Source organism: Lynx canadensis, chromosome D2 (genome assembly GCF_007474595.2).
Source record: "Lynx canadensis isolate LIC74 chromosome D2, mLynCan4.pri.v2, whole genome shotgun sequence".
NCBI lineage: Eukaryota > Metazoa > Chordata > Mammalia > Carnivora > Felidae > Lynx > Lynx canadensis.
The window spans coordinates 5,674,847-5,696,054 of NC_044313.2; the positions used below are offsets into that span (position 1 = coordinate 5,674,847).

General features: G+C 44.7%; 1 long non-coding RNA gene across 1 annotated transcript; it reads right to left on the bottom strand.

Annotated features, from left to right (window-relative positions):
• Positions 1–349: 349 nt before the first annotated feature.
• On the bottom strand, positions 350–20,354 carry LOC115527381. The gene is made up of 3 exons (XR_003972908.1): positions 20,344–20,354; positions 15,606–15,614; positions 350–787 (listed from the first exon to the last, which is right to left on the bottom strand). It is a non-coding gene; the product is annotated as an uncharacterized LOC115527381 (long non-coding RNA).
• Between the last annotated feature and the right edge of the window lie 854 nt (positions 20,355–21,208).

A 21,208-nucleotide genomic window follows, 5' to 3' on the forward strand; every position in this document is an offset into this window, starting at 1 on the left:
TTTTCTTCTGTAGGTTAATTTTTTAATATTCAAAACATTTATTATGGTTTTTATTTTATAAAAATGTATATTTTTATTTTTTTTTTTTAAAATTTTTTTCTTAATTTTTAATGTTTATTTATTTTTGAGAGACAGAGAGAGACAGCATGAGCAGGGGAAGGGCAGAGAGAGAGGAGACACAGACTATGAAGCAGGCTCCAGGCTCCGAGCCGTCAGCACAGAGCCCGACGCAGGCTCGAACTCACAAAACGCGAGATCATGACCTGAGCCGAAGACGGACGCTTAACCGACTGAGCCACCCAGGGGCCACCTAAAAATGTATATTTTTAAAGGGTGAGAGATTGTTAAATACTTCATGCGAGGCGGACCTTGTTATTAAGAACCCCTCCACTGTAGTAACTTCCTCCAGTTCATGCATTCACGAGTGCAGGCTACATATATAAATATGCACGCGCACACATCCACATACACTTCCTCAAGGGCTGGGGAACACTCAAAGTTACGGGCCATACAATCAGGCCTCTGGCGGACTCATCCAAATCGCTCAACAGGAGAGCAACTGGCTCAGTTCCTTCTCTCTGGTCTCTACCTTTACAGAGACTGAGAACCCTAAATCATAGAGTTACATCCGACTTATAAAAGCAAGAGGCATCTGTCTGAGGATGAGGATGAGCAAAGTGGGAGAAAGGATGAAGCTAAGAACACCAAACACTTTTAGCTGGAGTTGTCTGTCACTGCAAGAGGCCAACGGACCTAGGGCAACATCTACGGTTGAAGGGGAAGGATGCTGTCCCACATGGCTTAGAGTTCCTAATACCAAGGGTAATACAGTAACAGGAAGTGAGAATTTTGGGGGCAAGGAAAGGGCACTAAGAAAAAATATACATTTGGAATTTTTGCCTTTTTTTCACCTCTCTACACTGTGTCACTAAATGTATCTCTGCACGTTCACACATCCTCATCCAGTAAAGCTTCAGGCCACCAGAATACACACTTTTTTCTCACTCACATACACAACCCCTCACATCAGCACTGGTGCACTAGACCCTGTAAAAATGTTTCAGTCATACTTTTTGTTTTTTTTATTTATTTTATTTATTTTATTTTTTTTATTTTATTTTATTTATTTATTTATTTTTTTTCAACGTTTATTTATTTTTGGGACAGAGAGAGACAGAGCTTGAACGGGGGAGGGGCAGAGAGAGAGGGAGACACAGAATCGGAAACAGGCTCCAGGCTCTGAGCCGTCAGCCCAGAGCCTGACGCGGGGCTGGAACTCCCGGACCGCGAGAGCGTGACCTGGCTGAAGTCGGACACTTAACCGACTGTGCCACCCAGGCGCCCCATACTTTTTGTTTTTAAACTTGAGTCAATATGAACCTTGTTCAAAACGTTATGAAAAAATGTACATGCTTATACAAGGCAGGTTGTGGCAGGACACTGGGGGTTCCTCCCCCACCCCCTGGGGTGGCCCCGGGAGGAGGGGCTGGAGTCTCACACATTTGCCTCTCTATCTCCTCCCACCACCATTCCCAGCCCCCCCCCCCAACCAGCAGCACCCTGCCCCCTAGTGAGTGCACTCACATCCCTATTCCCTGGGGAAGTAGCCAGTTGACCTTTGCCATTTTCCCCACACCCCTGGAGGAGGGGGCCAGGAAAGCTTGAGCAATTTTATTGGTCTTTTGGTTTATAGATTTTTTTCTCTTATTTTTCTGTTTTCAATTTTATGGATTTCTGCCCTATTTTTTATTATTTCTTTTCCTGCTTTAGGATTAACTAGCTCTTCATTTTCTGGGTTTTTTTTTTTTTTTACTTTATTATTATTTTTTATTTTAGAGAGAGAGCATGTGAGCAGGGGAGGGGCAGAGGGAGAGAGAGAATCCCAAATAGACTCCATGCTCAGCACGGAGGCCTAAATGGGGCTTGATCCTATGACCCTGGGATCACGACCTGAGCCGAAGTCAGGAGTTGAATGCTCAACTGACTGAGCCACCCAGGCGCCCCCTCTAGTAGGTTTGTTTGTTTGTTTGTTTGTTTGTTTTAAGATGAATGGATAGATTATTGCTATTATGGTTTTCTTCTTTTCCAATAAGTGCAGTTCAGGGCTGTGTATTTTTCTCTAAGCACTGATTTCACTGTATCCCACAAATTTTGATAAGTTGTATTGTCAATTCAGTTCAAAATATTATTACATTTAGGGGCGCCTGGGTGGCTCAGTCAGTCGGGCAGCTGACTACAGCTGAGGTCATGATCTCGCGGTCTGTGAGTTTGAGCCCCGCGTCAGGCTCTGTCCTGAGCTGTCAGAGCCTGGAGCCTGCTTCCGATTCTGTGTCTCCCTCTCTCTCTCTGCCCCTTCCCTGCTTGCTCTCTGTCTCTCTGTCTCTCTCTCTCTCTCAAAAATGAGAAACAATAAAAACATTAAAAAAATATTTTTACATTTCTCTTGACATTTCTTCTGGGATGCATTTATTATTTAAAAGTGTATTGCTTAAATTTCAAATTTTTGAGAATTTCCAGTTATATTTGTTATTGATTTCCAGTTAAATTCCTTTGTGGCCTGTGATTTTTATTCTTTTAAGTTTATTAAGATGTGTTTGGTGGCCCGGAATGTGGTCCACCTTGCTGAATATTCTACACAACCTTGGGAAGAGTGTCCATACTGCTGTTGTGGGATATAAATGGCAATTAGATCAAGTTGATTGATGGTATTAGTCAGGTCTATTATATCCTTATTGATTTTATGTCCACTTTGGTCTATCAGTTACTGACAGGGAAGTGTTTAGCTCTAACTTTAACAGTGGATTTGTGTGTTTCTCCGTTCAGTTGTTTCAAATGTTGCCTCATGTATTTTGATGCTGTTAAGTGCATAAATCTTTAGGACTGTTGTGTCTTCTTAGAGAATTAACTCCTATGTCATTATGTAGTTCCCCTGGTAATTTTCCTTGTTTTAAAATCTGCTTTGTTTGAAAATAATATAGCTATTAACTTGAATTAATATAGCTTTTTTTAGAATAGTTGTTTCTTTTTTTTTTTTTTTTTAATATTTTGTTTTAGAGAGAGCACAGTGGAGGAGAGGGGCCAAGGGGGAGAGAGAGATAATCTTAAGTAGGTTCCACACTCACCACAGAGCCCAAAGTGGGGCTCAATCCCATGATCCTGGGATTATGACCTGAGCTGAAATCAGGAGTTGGACACTCAATGGACTGAGCCACCAGGCACCCCTAGAATAGTGATTAATGTGGTCTTTTTATCCATTCTTTTCCATTGAACTTTAGTTAGTTTCACATGTATTTGGGTCTTATTTTCCTCTGACAATCTCTGTCTTCAATTATAGTATTTAAACAATTCATATTTAATGTGATTCTTGATGTATTTGGATTAATATTAATATCTACTGTGTTTGTAACTGTTTCCCACTCATTGTCACAGCCTTTTTTTCTTATCTGAGCATGTCAAGTGATTATACTTTATCTACTCTCTTAGTGTATCAATTATAGTTCTCTTAAAAATTTTAATGGTTGGGGCACCTGGGTGGTTCAGTTGGTTGAGCGTCCAACTTTGGCTCAGGTCATGATCTCGTGGTTTGTGGGTTCGAGCCCCGCATCAGGCTCATTGCTGTCAGCACAGAGCCCACTTCAGATCCTCTGCCCCCTTCTCTCTGCCCCTCCCCAACTTGTGCTCTCTGTCTCAAAAATGAACATTAAAATTTGTTTTAATGGTTGCTTTAAGAGGTTACAGTATTCTCTCTTTTTTTAATACAGCATTTGTTGTTAAACAATTGAAGTCTACCTGCAAGTAACATGATTCCACTTTATGTATATTGAGGTTATTTTATAAAAGGGAATTCCCAGTATCTCCCTCTCATCCTGTGACATCGCTGTCACCCGTTTTACTTATCCATTTGTGGTAATCACCCTACTTCAAGCAAATAGTTGTCTCTTAGATCAATTAAGAATAATAAAAAAGATTTTGCTTTGCCTTCATTTATTCCTTCTCCAGTGCACTTCTGTATGTAGATACATGTTTTTGACCTACGTCATTTTCTTCTGTGTGAGAAATCTCTTAACGTGTTTTACTGGACAGGTGATGAATTTCCTCAGTTTATGTTGATCCGAGAAGATCTTTCACTTTACTTTTGAGGAGTAATTTCTCTGAATACAGAATTCCAGATTGGTGTTTTTGTTCTTTTAACAGAAAATGTTTCGCTTCGTTGTCTCATTCTTGCATGGATTCTGATGAAATGTCTGCTCAAATTCTTGGTTTTGGCCATCTGTTGGTGAGGTAGTTGTTTCTCTTCCTCTGGATTCTTGCGAGAGTTTTCTCTTTCATTGGTTTTTCTCCAGTTTGAATATGACATGACTATTTATGCGTAGATTTTTTGGTGTTTATTCTACGTAATGTTCTCTGAAATTCTGGAACCGTGATTTGGTATCTGTTATTAATTTTGGTAAGTTCTTCGCCATCGTTATTCAAATGTTCTATTCTGTCCCCTCTTTCTGAGGATGTTTTAATTACACGTGTGTTACACCTTTTGAAATTGTGCTGTCACTCTTGGATGTTGTGTGTATCTCATTCTGCATTTTAGTTTGGAAAGCTAGACCTGTGTTTTTTTAAGATTGTTTTTAAGTTTATTTATTTTGAGAGAGAGAGAGACAGAGCAGGGGAAGGGCAGAGAGACAGAGCGAGAGAGAGAGAGAAAGAGAGAGAGAGAATCCCAAGCAGGCTCCACACTGTCAGTGCAGAGCTGGATGTGGGGCTTGGACTCATGAACTGTGAGATCATGACCTGAGTGGAAACCAAGAGTTGAATGCTTAACCAACTGAGCCACCCAGGCACCCCATTACTGACCTATTTCTCAGCTCACTGATTCTTTCTTGGCCACGTCCATTCTGCTGATGAACCCATCAAGAACATTCTTCATTTCTGTTACAATTTTTGATTTCTTATATCACCTTTCAATTTTTCTCAGAATTTCTATTTCGCTGCTTACATTTCCCATCTGTGCTTGTATGTTGTTCCCTTTTTCCCTTAGAACCCTTAAATATTGATGGTAACTGCTTTACATTCTCTGCTAACTCCAGCTTCTGTGTTACACCTGAATCTGGTTCTGATACTTGCTTTTTCTCTTCAGGCTGAGTTTTTTCTTGGTGTTGTCTTTGCCTTGTAATTTTTTTTTCAAGTGTAACCATTTTAAAGCGTATAATTCAGCGGCAGGACACGCGTTCATGATGTTGTGCGGCCGTCACTGGGTACGAGCAGGGTGGCATTTGCAGGATACCAGACAAAGGTGACATAAACAAGGCAGGAGCGAGCCTGGTGGGCTCCACACCGCATCTCAGGGCCCAGCAGAGTCCAACAGAGTGGTAGCCAACTGAGTCTTGAGTGAATAAATGGAAAGAAGCACACCTGGTTTGCTTTTTTTTTTTTGTTGGAGGAGGCTGCATTTGGCTTTAACTTTTTCAGGTCTAGCGCCGTGAGCCTTGTTACTCAGCCTAGGGCATCTCGAACGTCAGCGAGCATCGGAGTCCTTGGAGTTGTGAAAACTGACTGTGCCTGTCTGGACTGGATTCGGAGACTCTACATTTATTTATTTATTTTATTTTTTTAAGTTTATTTATTTTGCGAGGGACAGAGACAGCGCGAGTGGGGGAGGTGCGGAGAGAGGGGAGACGGAGAATCCCAAGCAGGCTCTGTGCTGTCAGTGCAGAGCCCGACGTGGGGCTCGAACTCACCAAACTGTGAGATCATGAGCTGAGCTGGAACCAACACGTTGGGTGCTCAACTGACTGAGCCACCCAGGTGCCCCTGAGACCCTGTGTTTCCAACTACCGCCCAGGCGATACTGATGCTGGCCTGCACTTGGCATGGCCGACTATGCCCGTTCTCCAGCTTTGTATTTAATGCCCTTAAGAACTGGTTGGTTTCCTGGGTGAAGCAGCAGCCTGGTGTCTGGTGAGTAAAGCTTTTCCGGGTACAGGTGCGTTGCAGCTGGAGTGGCAGGAGGACAAGGCATGTAACCCCTTTGGGCCACAGTGGCTCCCTTAGGCCTCCCCAGGGGTTGTTAAAACCACGTGTGTAAGTGACTGGCACCCCTGAGGGGGCTTTCACTGTGAGTCAGGTCTCCCCAAGGTCAGGATGATGTAAAGCCAGATGAGGACATCTGTGAGGCTGTGACTCTCTCCACCCCAGAAGGACCAGCAAAGGGACAGTCACTCTGTGGACTTTGGAACCTACGCTGTCCTAAGAAGCAGCCTGGAGTCAGGGCATCATATTTTCACACTTCTTCCGAAAATCCCCCTCAACACAAATCTTCCAAAAGGAAGATGTCTATTTTAGATTATTAGTCTCAGAGGTTCGGTATCAGCCTCTCTTCGTGGTACAGACAGGGACCTGGAAATGGCATTTGGTGCTAGAGAGTCTTCTGGGTGAGAAGTTCCGCTTCCCGTAAGTTATTATTTGAATATAACGCAGCCATTATCATCAGATGCTGATACCTGTAGATCTTTTAGAGCAGGATTAGTTATCCTCAGCTCTTTGCCCCTGGCACAATCACAGTTGGTGCTCGGAAGAATATTCAGAACGATGCTGCTGGCTGCATCCATTTTCTTCCCTGGGTGAGAGGCCAAAGCGTCACACGTGTTGGCGAGAGGAATTCCGATCGGGAGCACAAGTCACTGGGGCTGAAGATGCATTTGGAAAATTAGACCAGCCTCCCTTCTGTCAAACGTGGCCATTGCATCCAATGTGGACCGTGGGACTTTTGCTCCCATTGTCATCGTATGAATGTTCGGACAGTTGCAATCTCCGTCTGTTCACGGTGGTCTTGTAAGTGGTGAAAACCTTCCACGCCCTAAGATCTTATGCTCCAAAGAAAGAATTGCCAACTCCTAACGTATATTTGTTAACCTCAGAACAGAGCATGTGAACTTGTAGACTCCGGGCGTTTATTGGACACATCGCTGAGTTCTTATATATGTCCCAAAGAGGAATGAAACTGATATTTCACCTGGGCGCCAGCTTCCTCCCCATCCTGTACAGGTGGGTGGACACCACTATACAGGCGTGCAGAGAATTTCCAAGGGGTGGGGCCGACTGGGGCCACTGGTCTTCTGTGATAGAGGATTTCCGTGCAGCTCACCTGTCCCAGATTCTCCTCTCCAGCTGCGCCTGGAGTCCCCCCGGGTGTCTGGCAGGGGGTGATGGTCTCATTCCTATTTGGGAGGGCCACAGGCTCACCACCACACAGGGTCTGAAAGTCCCTTCATCTTTCCCAAGAGCCCGTGGGACTCCAGTTCCAAATGCTTTTGCCTAGAAAGATCACGATTCACCTGAATGCCTCCTCCCTGGAGTCCAGGGGCCCTAGGACCCCAGGCTTCAGTTTATTCTAGAAGATTTAAAATGTCACAGCTCTTCTTCACAGGATTGAAAATCATTTTTTGTTTGAGTCAGGTTCAGAAACTTGCTCTGTTTTAGAAAGCTGACGACCCTTCTTGTCCTCAGCCCTGAGCTGTTAAATTTACCGTTTCTCCTTTCCTGTAGGTGTCAAGGAATACATTAGCATCCAGCTCTCTACTAATTGCTTGATTCCAGCTAATCCCCTTTGGGTGTCTGAGCAGGGTCTTTTATGTTTGAAAGATTGATGGTGGAAACAAATGGGGTGGCTGTTTGGTATTTAAAAAAAACACTCCTTGGTGCCGTGGGGGGTCCAGAAATACCCTATCGCTGTCCATCAGCGTGGACCATCACTGAGTCGCTGGGGTTCTAACGTTTAGGAAAACCTAATGTGATTGGTTGTCTAGGAATGCTGTGGGGATGTCCTATCCAATATGGAACCCAGCAGGTCATGTGTGGCTGTCAGCACTGGAAATGAGGCTACTCCTCCCCTCCCCGTAGCTGTGCTGTGCTAGAAGTATAAAATATACTCCAGATTTAAAAGACTTAGTAGGAAAATAATTTAAAATATGTCATTAAGATTGCTTATGTTGATTATATGCTTTAAGATAACACTTTGGATATGATGGGTGAAAAACAGTATATCATTAAAATTAACTCGCCCTGTTTCTTTTATTGTTAAGTGTGGCTACCCGAAAATTATAACTGTGTGACTGAGATTACTTCTGTTGGACAGGGATGGTCTAGACTATTCAGGTCATTGTTCATTCAAGCAACACTATACACTCTTCAGAACTGATGTCAAATCATTCCTGGGGCTTGCTCACACTTCTGGCTGTCCACCGCGTAGGGAAGCTTCCATGATGCAGCAATTTACTTGAAACTCTTTTTAATGCCTAGCTTGTAATGCTGTTGAAGAGTTCTAAGCCTTTACAAAAGACCTCTGGGAATTTTTTTTAATGTTTGTTTATTTTTGAGAAAGAGAGAGAGAGAGACACACACACACCACAAAGCACCAGCCGGGGAGGAGCAGATAGGGAGGGAGATGCAGAATCCTAAGGAGGCCCCAGGCTCTGAACTGTCAGCACAGAGCTCGACGCGGGGCTTCGAACTCATGAGCTGTGAGGTCTTGACCTGAGCTGAGGTTGGACGCTTAAACAACTGAGCTCCAGATGCCACTAAACACGCTTAACGCCTGAGGTCCGGGTGCCACTGACCTCTGGGAATTTTCTGATGCATAAAGAATATAACTGCTTATGGTGTTAGCTTGACTTCATGTCTTGAAGGAACTTTGATAGTCGTGAGTTTGACTCAGTGAGCCACACATCTGCGTATTGAAGGTGACAGGTAGAGTCTCTGCTTTATGAAAACAAAAAACTGTAATTTGATATGTTGTTGGAATAACTGTTGTTTAATGTTTATTTATTTTTATTTTTTATTTTTATTTTTTAATTTTTTTTAATGTTTATTTATTTCTGAGACAGAGAGAGACAGAGCATGAGTCGGGGAGGGGCAGAGAGAGAGGGAGACACAGAATCGGAAGCAGGCTCCAGGCTCTGAGCTGTCAGCACAGAGCCCGACGCAGGACTCGAACTCACGGACCATGAAATCATGACCTGAGCCGAAGTTGGCCGCTTAACCGACTGAGCCACCCAGGCGCCCCAACGTTTATTTATTTTTGAGAGACAGTGAGCGTGTGCATGCGCGAGCAGGGGAGGGGCAGAGAAAGAGGGGGACAGAGGATCCAAAGAGGGCTCTGTGCTGACAGCAGAGAGCCCCACACGGGGCTTGAACTCACGAACTGTCCCATCATGACCTGAGCCGGAGTCAGATGCTTAACTGACTGAGCCATCCAGGTGCCCCAGAATCACATTTTTTTTTTTTTTCAACGTTTATTTATTTTTGGGACAGAGAGAAACAGAGCATGAACAGGGGAGGGGCAGAGAGAGAGGGAGACACAGAATCGGAAACAGGCTCCAGGCTCTGAGCCATCAGCCCAGAGCCTGACGCGGGGCTCGAACTCACGGACCGCGAGATCGTGACCTGGCTGAAGTCGGACGCTTAACCGACTGCGCCACCCAGGCGCCCCCAGAATCACATTTTTAAATACATATTTATTACCTGGGAAAAACTGGCCAAGTTTCAAAAATGTAGAAAATCTACATTAGAAAAGATAATAAAATTAAGATCAGGGAAGTATTAATGTGGAAATAAGAAAGCGTTAAGGGGGTTCTGATTGTAATTTATAAAATCAATGAGTTCTGTACGGACTGTAATTGCAATAGCAAACCTCTCTGAGGGCATCATTGTAGGACATTAGCTTCCTCAAAGTACTTTCCCTTCCAGATGCCGTGAAACTACTTCTGTGAGTTCCTCAAGGGTTTTTAGATTTAGCGAATGAAAATACAGGCTGCCCAGTTAAATGTGAACATCAGATAAACAATGAATACTTTTAGTGTAAGTGTGTTCCATGAAACATTTGGGGTTTTGCCCATACTAAAAATGATTTGTTGTTAATCTGAAAGAAAGAATGTTGGGGAGCCCTCCCTGACCTTCCACCCCTGGTCTCCTGCAACCTGGGCCCCCGCTGCCCCCACCCCTGGTGGCGCTGTACCCGCGAGTGGGCTCCTAAGCTGGGCAGAGAGCTGCTGCTGTTTACTCAGGTCCCGGGAAGAAGGCTGTGGTCGGCTGAATGGTGCCCCTAAGGCTCGTGCTGCCTTCGTCCTGGAACCTGGAACATGTTCTCTTACGTGGCAAAAGGGACTTTGCTGATGTGATTAAGTTGCTTTCCGTGGGGGCACCCGTTGGCTCGGTTGGTTAAGCATCGGACCGCAGCTCAGGTCACGATCTCACCGTCAGTGGGTTTGAGCCCTGCATCGGGCAGTGTCCGCTTGGGATCCCCTGTCTGCATTACTCTCTGCCCCTCCCCTGCTTGTGCTCTCTCTCAAAACTAAATAAAAACACAAGAAAGACTCAACCATGGGAACTTCCCCTGGAGAAACCGGGTGGCTTAGTGTACTCACAAGGGAAGTCCAGAATGGGTCTTAGGGAACTAAAATTCAGGCTGGTGCTTCTTCCCGGAGGCTCGAGGGGTGGGGGGGGGGGAAATCTGTTTCATCACCTTTTCTACCTTCTAGAAGGCTCCTTGGCTGCATCACATCTGCTTCTCTGACCTTCAGGTTCTGTGTCTACCTCTCTCTCTGCCCCTCCCCTGCTCACACTCTGTGTCTCTCTCAAAAATGAATAAATATTAAAAAAAAGAGAATATTCCATAGGATTCCATAGGGCTGGGACATCTGACACCTTGTAGTTCATACTGAGAAAGTGAGAGAAACACCCGACAGAAGAAGCAGGGACTTCTTTGTTCGTTCTTTATGTGCCTTGCCCAAAGCAAAGCCTTTCAGGGGACAGGGTAGGGATCATGGGGGGGGGGGGGGGGGGGCTAGCGAGATGCTCTGTTGAGAGTCATGGCAAATCTCCCAAATCAGGAAAAAATTCATATGGGAAAAACCTCCTAGGGAAAAGCAGTTTCTTTTTGAAAATTAATGGTGGGGCACTTGAGTGGCTCGATTGGTTAAGCGTCCAGCTTCAGCTCAGGTCATGATCTTGTGGTTCATGCATTTGAGCCTGGCATCAGGTTCTCTGCTGTCAGCCCAGAACCTGCTTTGGATCCTCTGTCCTGCCCCCCACATCTCTTTTCTGCCCCTCCCCCGCTTGTGCTCACTGGCTCTCTTTCTAAGAAACAAACATTTAAAAAAAAAAAAACAAGAAAAGAAAACTAATGGTCATGCCAAAAAAGAGACTTAAATTTTTTCATGTTTTTTTACTTTGAGAAGAAGAGAGACAGAGCGTGAGTGGGGCAGGGCCAGAGAGGGAGACACAGAGTCGGAAGCAGGCTCCGGGCTCCAAGCTGTCAGCACAGAGCCCCATGCGGGGCTTGAACTCACGAACCGTGAGATCATGACCTGAGCTGACGTCGGACGCTTAACTGACTCAGCCACCCATGCGCCCCCAAAATAGAGACTCGTAAATGAAGCGCATCCCCAGGTGCCACCCAGGGTCCACCATGCTCCCTCTTAAAGTGCACCTGTGATTTGGGTAAATTCCTGCTGGGAACGTTCATCTTCTGCTTCTGTCAGACCCACGGTCTGTCTGCCACCCCGAGTGGATAGCTGCCCCTTCCCTTGGTTTCTGCACTTGAGGCATTTGTGTGGGCGGTGGGCTTGAAGGCAAGTTGAGGGGCCGGCACAGATTTGCGGATCACAATGAAGTGTCACCTGCTGTGTTCTTAAAAGCCTCTGGGAGCCTCTGCTCCAGTCTTTCTGTCTCCTCTCCTTGGCCCCCAAATGCAGAGCAGTTTCACCGCAACTTTCTTGACTTGTTTCCAGCCCCGGGGGAGAGTTCTGCCTTTGAGCCTCATCAGTGTATTATCAGGGTATCTTCCTAAATAAACGGAACAACCGCTCTCCCTAAAAGAATGTTGGTGTTTCCATTAAGACAGTTTTAAAACCTCACTGTATAAATAAATGCAGATATCTGCGCTTTAAAATATTTATGATAAAGTACATTTTTTGGTAACATGTCTGCAAATTCAAGCTTAGGCTAGTAACAAATTAATATTTTTCTATAATTAAAATAATCGATTGAGAAGATTCAATGAGAAAGTGCAGCAGTGCATGTGATAATCTTATTATCTTCGTTAAATATTTCCTGAGAAAGCGATAATTACTGTAGTCAAATCGTCAAAGCCGAAATGAGCCACAAGACAAATATTGTAGTTAAACCCTATAGTTCCTCCAGTGTAGGCATTTGCCTACAAAATATAGGTTTCTTCGTTCTTCTAATTAACAGAGGAGTTCTTTCTTAGGTGTGATAGAAATATGATCCCTTACCAAGGTACTCCATTTAAGAAAACTCTCAAGTTGTGGTTATAAACTATTTATGGTCATGTAATACCATCTTCTAAAAGGGAATTAGAAACATACTTCAGAAAACCAGCAGCTGCATAATTTGCAGTTAAGACATGCCACCCTGGAGTATTTGTAAGCCTACTCATTAGCATATATGCCAGAGACATTTGCATATTAGAATTTTTAATTGGTCTGGTGATTCCGCATGGAAACCTTTAGTTGAAAATTTTCACGGAAGGTTCTACTTCCCATTCTTTTAGACCGAAAAAAGTGTCCAAAAATGCCTTCAGAGACTGGCTTGCAGGAGAGAAAAGTATCCTGTGTCATCTTTTCCTGCAAAGATGGGACTTTTTCTGCTAGAACATGCATTCTCCTCCCTGCCAATCAAGTGACCTTGGACATGTGGTGCCTCGCTGATGTCACCACCTTCCTGGTGTTTCTTTGTCCGCTGCTCCTCTGACCTCAGAGGCTCCAGGCCAGGACCAGCCTCATAATTTGTGGGGCTCGTTGTTGAAAAACAAGGAATGGCAAGATGGCTAGCGTAGTGCTTATTTATGCACCAGCTCAGGGTTCTGGGCGCGGGGCTCTGCATGGCTGCTGGAGTGCACCCCCCTGAAGTCAGAACAGTTCAGACCCCGTTTTGGCTCCCTCTGCCCTGTCAACCTTTCCAGGCTTGCCAAATCTACTTCCAAAAATCTTCTGTTTCAGCCGCGGAAACAAAATGTGTCTCCCCTCCTGGCCGTGGAAAGCAGCCCCCGCTCAAGCTTTCCAGGAATTGAGAAATCAGGAGTGACTTTCCTTCTATTGGCTTCAGTTTTCTTACGTCGCTGCTAATTAAATATTCAAGTAATACGTCTTTCTTCTTTGGGCATTTTTGTACTTCGTAGACACAGACCCTTATGTAGCGTTCTTCCGTTATTCCATGAGAATTGGATGACTGCTCGTTCACAAGTTTCAAGATTAGCGTTGTGGTTGCCGGCTGAGCAAATCTATCTCGATGATTCAAAAGAGAAACCTCAAGTCGAAGAAAAGGTTTCTGAACATTTCAAGAGGATGAAGACATCAGAAGGCAACCAGGTTCCTTTCAAAGGAGGTATTGAATCCACTGCTGGGGAATTTATTTTAACAAATGGATTTATCACAGCAAATAAGTATTGCATGCTACTGTGGCTAGATGCTGTGTGGCATTCATCAATGAGCGAGTCTGCTCTCTAAAGGAATTTATGATCTAGCAGAGAGGATTGGTATGTAAGCCCATGGTTCTAATAAAGGCGGCAGAAAATCAAGGATCCGGGAAAGTTTCCTGGCAGGTGGATTGCAGCTGGGGCTCAAGTGATTTTTCCAAGGGGAGATGGGAGGTGGGGAAGGTGTTCCAGGAAGGAGAGCCAGTGTGAGCAAAGGCCCAGAGTGGAGAAAGCCCAGGCCGTGCTTGGGTAGTGGCAGATACTCTGCTTATGGGGGGATATGAAGTACAAGTGAGGGAGGACTGGGAAACAGAGCTGCCAGTGCTGGCCAGGACGAAGCCAGAAAGGGACTCAAAGGCCACATTGAGGGGACTGAACTCTATGGAAAGCGATGTGAGAGGTGGGCTTGGGAGCTGGAGCCTTTTACATTTGGGGTTGCATGCTGCAACTTAGGGAGAACACTGGGCACTTGTGCTAGGGAGAGGAGATGTTTGGCGGGGGCCCGGGCAGGGGGGAGGCTCGTGTCTGGGAGAAACGCAATAGTGACTTGAGAGAAGGTGGCAGCAGAAAGGATGGAGAGGGCTTATAGGGGCTGGCAGGGAAGAGGAGGAAGCATTCAAGGGCGATGCCAAGGTTTCCAGTCTGGATGACTGGACTGGTTGAGTTACAGGACTTTGAAGTAGAAGGTGGTTTGAGAAGGGAGGTGAAGATTTTGTTGGGTCTGGAGTGAACAGGACGGTCTGCTGGGACATTCAGGTGAGGATATCCCATAGACAGTGACAACATGGGCCCGGTACCCGGGAGAGGGGGGCCTCTGGAGTCACAGGGAGGGGTTAGCTGCATGCAGGGGTTAGCAGGTCATGCAGAAAATAAAGGAGAGAGGGTATGGGCAGATGGGAAAGACATGGGTCAGGAGCTGGATCTTCACTAGGAGACAGGAGAGAAGACCCTTCCGCTTGGAGGTATGGGGCTGGGGGAGACAGAGAGAAGAAAACCCTCTGCTTAGAAGACCACACAGTAGGAGGAAGTATTTTCTGCTCTGGGAGGTCTAAGTGCTTCTGCGGCTGGGAGCTAGGAGGAAAGAACATACGTGTGTGAGTGGGAGATCCATGGTGGAGCAGAAAGCAAAAGCAGGAGGGAGAAGATGCCGGTGAGAAGGCCACATCTATCTGAGTGACTGAATAAACACTCTTTTCTTTGCCGTACGCATGCCACAGATGTCATCTCCTGGAGATGTGGGTTGAATTGATGTGTGCTAAGATGATAAGGCTTTGCGGTGTGTGGCTGTGTCTAACCAGTAGACCTACCTGGTGATGCCGTCAGCCCCAGGTAGAGTGGAAGGCCCTCATCATTGAGGGGAAAGTCGGGCATTGCATTCCACCTGGAGACTGGACACATTTCCTTCATCCATTTTACCTTCTTAATATTTATTTTTTTAAATGCCTATTTACTTTATTCTGGGAGAGAGAGGGACAGAGAGAATCCCATGCAGGCTCCACACCATAAGCGCAGAGCCCAATGCGGGGCTCGAACTCAGGAACCTTGTTGAGATCATGACCTGAGCTGAAATCAAGAGATGGACGCTTAACCAACTGAGCCAGCCAGGCGTCCCCCATTTTACGTTCTTTTTTGCTCTGATGCCTCGTATCTTTTTAACTACTGCCTTAGCACCTAAATATTGATATTTTTTTGTGTGTTGGAAACTGATTTGCGTTCATAGTTCTTCCACATGTTATTTATTTGCTCCTCGCCATGACTGTATGAGGAGGTCAGGGCAGTTACTGTCTCTACTGGTCTGACCAGTGGCCTGAACCTGGGACATTGAGTGATTGACCACAGTCACACAGGGACTGACTGAGCTGGGGCCAGGAATGGAGTCTTGATGTAATTCTCTTTCTGTAACATGAGTCGCGCGATTAGATGTCACACTCGATATCTTTCTGGTGCTCAGGTTTGAGACAGGAGAGTCCAGGCCTTCGGGTTGAGGTTAGGATTTGGGGTCAGGCCTGCAGCAGCCAGGCTGAGTATGTTCTCTTACTAATTACTCTGAAGAGTGGGACTTTTGTTTTGTCAGGTGTTATGCTCACGACGGCGTTGGGCAGGTTTTGCGACCGTGTACGTGATTGGACTCATATACAGGGTCACGCAAATCCACCATCTGATGAAGAAGTGCCCACAAATAAGGGGAAGGCAGAGCAGAGGGAGGTAAATTGTGCCAAACGTGTACTTAGCATTACAATGGGGGCAGTGCCACAAGCGAGTCAATCCAATCTATTTTTCTGATAAGTAGCTGTTACTGTTGTCATTGTGCGACATCAGGTCCCCTTCATGCCTCCATTCCTTTGGTAAGGAATCCATTAGTCTTGCGTGAATCTTCAATTATCCCGCTACACAGTCTGTGGGAAGCAAAGTTATTTCAGCCGATGGCAAATCTCCTTTTTACTCTCCTAACTATTTAGATAGGAATAAGACCCTAGAACACTAATAATCTTTTCTAACATCACATAAAATATTGAAAATCTTCTGTGGATTTTCTGTACCATCAGCACGTTGATGCCTGTGTGCAGGATCCATCCGTGTCCACTCACTCATTCCAAAAACTTTTGCAGAACACCTACCACATGCCAGGAACCAGGGTAAATCCTGGGTACGTTGGCCCGTCTGGCAAGGGGTGCAACTACCTTGTTGAAGAGATTGGACACGGTTAGGGCGATCAACCCCAACAAGAAGAGTGTTACTAATAATACCATTGTCAAGTTGCCTCTACGGATGACAAGCCCACCAAAGAGCTTAGAGTTTTTAAATGTTTAACTTAAAAAATTTTTAAATAATTACAAAGTTGTGCAGAAGTTGCAAGAATACAAAGAACATTGGTTTCCTGGACCATTTGAGAAGAAATTGTTGAGTTGATGCTCATTTTCCCTGAATACTTAGGGGAATTCTTTATAGAGAAGGCAGCATTGACCTGTATCTTAAGAAATGAAAACACTTTGGATATCTGGAGTGGGCAAAAGGGAATCCCAGAGAAAGGGATTCATTTGGACAAAACCAAGTACTTGGAAAATTATGAAGCACAAATAAATGACAGTACAATGAAAAGATCAGATCGTGTGTCACTTAAGACTCTTGGTTGGAAGTGGCAAAGTCCAACAGTCAGCTAAGGATAAGAGAGACCTATTGTTTCACTCAAGGGAAAAGTCAGGGTACCTTTAGACACAGCTCAAAAGGGGCACCTGGGTGGCTCAGTCGGTTGAGCATCCGACTTCAGCTCAGGTCATGATCTCACGGTCCGTGAGTTCGAGCCCCGCGTCAGGCTCTGGGCTGATGGCTCAGAGCCTGGAGCCTGCTTCCGATTCTGTGTCTTCCTCTCTCTCTGCCCCTCCCCCGTTCATGCTCTGTCTCTCTCTGTCTCAAAAATAAATAAATGTTAAAAAAAAAATTTTCGACACAGCTCAAAAATATGGCCCAACCCTATTTCTCTACATGTTGTCACTTGGCTTCATTTACGGGCTTCCTCCCAGACAGGCTTTCTTTTCACGATTACAGAAGGGCCGCAACGTCTCCAGACCTCACATTTTGCAGCAGAACATAGTGTGTCCTTCCTGGGATATTCCCAAAAAGTCTCATCGCATCTCATTGCCTCTGACCGGTCACGTGCATATCCTCGGACCATCCAGTGCATCAAAGGGAATGTGACTTACGCACTGATTGCCTCAGATCTTGTTCACGTGCTTCACCATTGAAGCTTATCCTCCGGGAGGAGGCCGGGTCTTGTCCAACAACAAGGAGTGAGAGCTTGGTAGAGGTGGTTTCCCAGAGGGAAGTTAGGCTCACTCGGGATGTCTTGAGGTCGGCTTTGATGTCTGTTCAGGGTGGTGGTGGTGATGATGATGATTTTCTGTGCTAGACATTGTCCCGTGCCCTTTACTCACACAGAACTAATTTTTTGTATGTACCCAGCACAGTCCCCAGCTGGGCTGACATTGACCACTCAATAAAATCCACGGATTTTGCCACTGTTTGAAGATGCTCAAAGACACAGCCCCAAGGACCGATTGGCCATCAGGCATATAGGGAATCATTCCTGGAGTGTATTATATGTTTTCTTTAAATGTATAATTTTTTTGAGAGAGAGAGAATGAACAGGGGAGGGGCAGAGAGAGAGTGGGAGACAGAGAATCCTAAGCAGAACCCAGCTCAGAGCCCGATGTGGGGCTTGATCTCTCGACCATGCCATCATCACCTGAGCCAAAATTAAGAGCCATTTACTTAACTGGCTGAGCTACCCGGGAGCCCCATCTCCCATTTAAAATGTTTAAAGCTCCTGGCGCGCCTGGGTGGCGCAGTCGGTTAAGCGTCCGACTTCAGCCAGGTCACGATCTCGTGGTCCGTGAGTTTGAGCCCCGCGTCAGGCTCTGGGCTGATGGCTCAGAGCCTGGAGCCTATTTCCGATTCTGTGTCTCCCTCTCTCTCTCTGCCCCTCCCCCGTTCATGCTCTGTCTCTCTCTGTCCCAAAAATAAATAAACGTTGAAAAAAAAATTTAAAATGTTTGAAGCTCCTAAGAGACACCCCTTGACCATCATGCCTTGAATAATTCAGGATGCAGGGGATTTGGATAAATCCTGCAGGACAGGACTTTTCAGTTAATAGCAGCTTACTGGGGCTCCTGGGTGGCTCATGAGCGTCTGCCTCTTGATTTCCATCCAGCTCAGGTTGTGATCTCATGGTTGGTGAGATCCAGCCCCACGTCAGGCTCTGAGATGATCGTGCGGAGCCTGCTTGGGATTCTCTCTCTCCCTCTCTTTCTCTGCCTCTCCCTCACTCATACTCGCTCTCTCTCAAAAAAATAAACATTTTTTTAAAGTAGCTCACTGAACAGAAATTAGAATTATTAACTTTGATGACCTTAGTTGATAATTCCAAAGTTAGTTACCTTCTTGGTATTAACTGGGAGTAAAATGATACAATTTCAAATTAGATGCTTAGGAGAAGCATGGGAGTGGGAAGAAGAGCCTGCTAGCTAATTTTGATATTGTTTGTAGCAGGGGGTCAATAGACAAGAGGTCTAAGTGAGGAGGAATTAAAAATTATATAACGATATTGGTATAAAAGTAACTACTTTTGCAAAAACGCAAGCCTTCCTAATTTCCAAAAGACAAAGAATAGAAAGATTAAAAAAACCCGAGACCACATATTGAAAGACCATTATATGTATTTCAATATACGTGTCTATGTGTATATAGGGGTATATATACATGTGGGTAAATGCACAAATACACAATATGAAGAAGAGGCAAAATATGTTGATTATAATGTAAATGGGTTTAGCCTATTAAAAGAAGGCTTTATAGTTCTGGCTGCCAAAGGAGAATCTAAAACTGTGCCCCTAGAAGAGACACTCCTAAAATAAAGAGAGAGAGAGAGAAGAGATCTAGGGAGGTTAGCAATTAAAGAAGGGACACACGTTTAGTATGCAAAATCATGATTAAGGAAAATAAAAAGGATGAAAATGCAAGAAAGAAACCTGGGTGTCTGGGACGGTAGCATCCAGATCAGAAAGCACGATAAAAGACCAAGAAGACAGGTTATGATGTCAAGGCTGCAGTTCACGACGAAGATACTATAGTTACTAGTATTTAGGTCTCAAGTAACACAGCAACTATCTTTAGAATTTTCTTTTTAAGTTTATTTATTGAGAGAGAGAGAGAGGTAGACGGAGAGGGAGAGAGAATCCAAAGCAAGCTCCACGCTGTCAGCGCAGAGCCCAACATGGGGCTCAGTGTCATGAACTGTGAGGTCAGGACCTGAGCCAAAATTAAGAGTTGGACACTTAACCGACTGAGCCACCCAGGCACTGCACAGCAACAATCTTATAACGTAGAATCTATGAAAGATTGTAAGAGAAGTCGTCAAAGGTGTTAACATTAGACTTCACACACTTCTCTCCACTGAAGGAATACCATGTAGACAAAAACTCAGTAAGACTGTAGAAGACCCAATCAGCACGATCATTGAGGTGCATCTTACGTATGACCTAAAGAACAAGGTAAAAGAAGATGCCTTCCTTTAAAGTACACATGGAAGAGGCACCTGAGTGGCTTAGTTGGTTGGACATTGGACTTTAGCTTAGGTCATGATTTCGTGGTTCCTGAGTTGGAGCCCCACGTCAAGGCTCTGTGCTGACAGCTCAGAGCCTGGAGCCTGCTTCCGATTCTGTGTCTGCCCCTCCCCTGCCCACACTCTGTCTTTCTGTCTCTGTCTCTCTCTCTCAAGAGTAAACATTAAAAAAAAATGAAAGTACACATGGAAAATTAAGACAATTGACTCTTAGCCCACAAAGAAGATCTCAATGAATTTAGAGGAATAGAAATAATGCGAGATTCTCTGACCACAAAAAGCCAGAAGTTGACAGCATTAACAAACCAAAACATCCTTCCATGACAAGCACTGGCAGGAAAAGCTACAGTCAACACATGAGACTGTACTGAACTAAAGACCTTCTGCACAGCAAAGGAAACGAATTGAAACAGCATCCTCCAGAATGGGAGAAAATACTTGCAAACCATAATGGGTTAATAAACAAAATAACTGAAACAACATCAACAAAAACCCCACCATCGTCACCAAAACAACAATCAAAAGGTCCTCTGTTAAACAACTCTTCGGTCAAAGGGAAAATGCAAAATGAAATCGGAGGCATTCTTAAAGGTAAGTACAGGTGCAATTATGACCTGTTCAAGTCTATGGGACATAGCAAAAATAGTTACCAGCGGAAACTTGTTGCGTTAAGTCCATATGGCAGTAGTAATAAAAAAAATCTTTTATCAAAAAAATGTTTATTTATTGAGAGAGAGACAGAGAACACGTGCACACATGCGCATGCCAGTAGGGGAGGGGCAGAGGGAGCAAGAGCGAGGATCCCCAGCAGGCTTCTTGCTCAGCATGGAGCCCAATGCAGGGCTTGATCTCAAGACCCTGGGATCATGACCTCAGCTGGAATCAAGAGTCAGATGCTTAAACAACTGAGCATGGCAATAAGTAAGTTAGGCACCAATGCAAAAAGCTAGAAAAAGAACAGACTAAAAGAGAGGGGGAAGGTAGGGTTTGATAAACATAAAGAAGTTAGTACATCAGGAAATGGAAAAGCAATAGAAATCATGAGGGAATCCAAAAGTGGGTTTCGTTAAGTAAAAACCAACAAAATGGACAAACCACCCACTTACCAACTTAAGAAAAGGATGGAGAAAACAGAAATTTACAACCTAGGAGTGACAAAGGGTGAAACTCAAAAATAAAAAAATCGAGAATACTTCTTACAACTCGAGGGGAATAAATACGAAAAGGTAAATAAAATGTGAAAATCTGTAGAAAAACGCAACTTCTTGAAATTGAACCTAGGAAAGACACTAAATCTCAACAGAATGATTACCACAGAAGAAATAGAAAAATAAAGAATTATCTTCCTCAAGAAGCACCAGGTGTAAGAAGCACCTTGCAAGTTCACATAATCCCAATACCTCCCTAATGGTTCTAGGGGGTAAAAAATGAAGAAAACCTTGTTGTAAAGTGAGCCTGTCATTAATCCTCAAATGTGAAAAGATTTCGTTGAAAAATAAAACTTCTGATTTGATCTTGCTTATAACTTTTTTTTAACGTTTATTTTTGGGACAGAGAGAGAGCATGAATGGGGGGAGGGTCAGGGAGAGAGGGAGACACAGACT